Source organism: Myotis davidii, unplaced genomic scaffold (assembly GCF_000327345.1).
Source record: "Myotis davidii unplaced genomic scaffold, ASM32734v1 scaffold2841, whole genome shotgun sequence".
NCBI classification, from domain to species: domain Eukaryota; kingdom Metazoa; phylum Chordata; class Mammalia; order Chiroptera; family Vespertilionidae; genus Myotis; species Myotis davidii.
The window spans coordinates 51,299-53,257 of record NW_006290858.1 but is presented as its reverse complement, the minus strand read 5'-3'; positions in this window follow the sequence as shown (position 1 = coordinate 53,257).

Genomic DNA, 1,959 nt, shown 5'->3' with positions numbered 1-1,959 from the left:
TCTATTCACTGAGCCAAACCAGCTAGGGCTAGTCCAATAATTTATATTTAATCATTTTCCTGACATAGGGATTCTAAATCCCCTGTGAGATAGTAGTAACTTTGGTTTAATGAGGCAACTCTGTGTGGGTTCCTGGACGGCTCCTAGATGAGGGTTGGTCTCCAGAAAGACTAAACCATGATTAGAAGCTTTGAATTTTCAGCTGCCCCTCCCCAACTATTCACTACTTCTCTTGAGAAGTGAGAAAAGCTGGAAATGGAGTTCATAATTAATCATACCTATATGATGAAGTCACCATAAAAATCACAATAGTGTGGAGTTCAGGGAGCTTCCAGGTTAGTGAACACATCCACATACTAGAAGGGTGATACACCCCAATTCCACAGGTACAGAACTCAGACTCTGCCCTATATCTCTTTATCTGGGTTCATCTGAACCCCTTATCAAATCCCTTAATGAAATAATAAATATGTGTTTCCCTAATTTCTGTAAGCCACTCTAACAAATTAATTGTATTCCAGGAAGGGATCATGGGAACCTCCTTTTTGTAGCCATGTTGGACTGAAGTAATGAGTAAACTGAATTCTTACTACTTGCAATAGGCATCTGAAGGGGGGGGGGTCAGTCTCATGGTACTGAGCCCTTAACCTGTAGCTATTAAGGTATATAGTGTCAGAACTGAGTTAAACTTCAGGACACCCAGCTGGTGTCAGAGAATTATATGGTGGGGGGAACTCTCCCATCTAGTATCAGAAGTACTGTGAGTTTGGTAGTAGTGTGAGAGTAAGGGAGAGACACAGGAGGAAAGAACTGGATTTTTCCATTTACAACCACATTTTCCTTAATCATTCATCCTGATAGACATTTGGGTTGCTCCCATGATTCAGCTATTGTGAATAATACTACTATGAGTATGAGTGTACATATATCTCTCTTTGAACCTCCTCTTTCAGTTCTTTTGGGTGAACCCAGAAGTGAAATTTCTGAATCATATGGTGACTCTAATTTCAATTTTTTGAGGAACCACCATACTGTTTTTCATAGCAGCTATACAATTTGAGAATTCTTACCAACAGTGAACAATGGTTCCAATTTTTTTACATTTTTACCAACACTTGTTATTTTCTTTCTTTTTTTTATAGTAGCCATCCTAATTGGTGTAAGATGGGTATCTTGTTGTGGTAGGGGGACTTATAATCTGATAGATAGATAGAGCACCTGAATTAACCTGAAAAATAATCATATTATTTTAAATCTTAGAACACATATACTTATGTGAATAAAGGGTTAAGTACCTTATATGTGAATAAGGGGTTACGTTCTTCTTAAGTTTCCTTTTCAAGGCCTGTGCCAAGTGATTAAGGAGGTGACTCAGCTGCGAATCTAGCAAGCAGAACCAATAAGCATGGTCAGACCGATCCACCAGGAGTCAAAACATCATCTCATCAACGTCATCTCATCGAAGGATAATAGCTGATGTCTTTGGACCTCCAGGGTTGCTCATAGCTACATTCTGTTCCCAGCATCACCCTAGCCTCTTCCACATTATAATACTGTGCCCTGCACCTTGCTGTAAGACAGGATTTGAATGCTTGTAAGTGCCCTGTCTTCTTGGTTGGCTGGCCTTCTCAATGAATGTCTTATATGATTCAACCCTGCCTTCATTATTGGACACAGCAACAGGCAGCCTGAGCCCAACCAAGAGGTTCCCGGTAACAATTGTAGTTTTGATTTGCCCTTCCCTAATGACTAGTGATATTGAACATCTTTTAATGTGTTTATTGGACACTTATTTTCTTTGGAGAAATGTCTATTCAAGTCCTTTGCCCATTTTTTATTCTGGTTGCTTATTTATTTGTTGTTTCTGAATTTTAGAGGTTCTAAGTATATTCTGGATATCAGATATATGATTTCCAGACATTTTCCCATTCTGTGGGTTGACATTTTAAATGCTTTTAA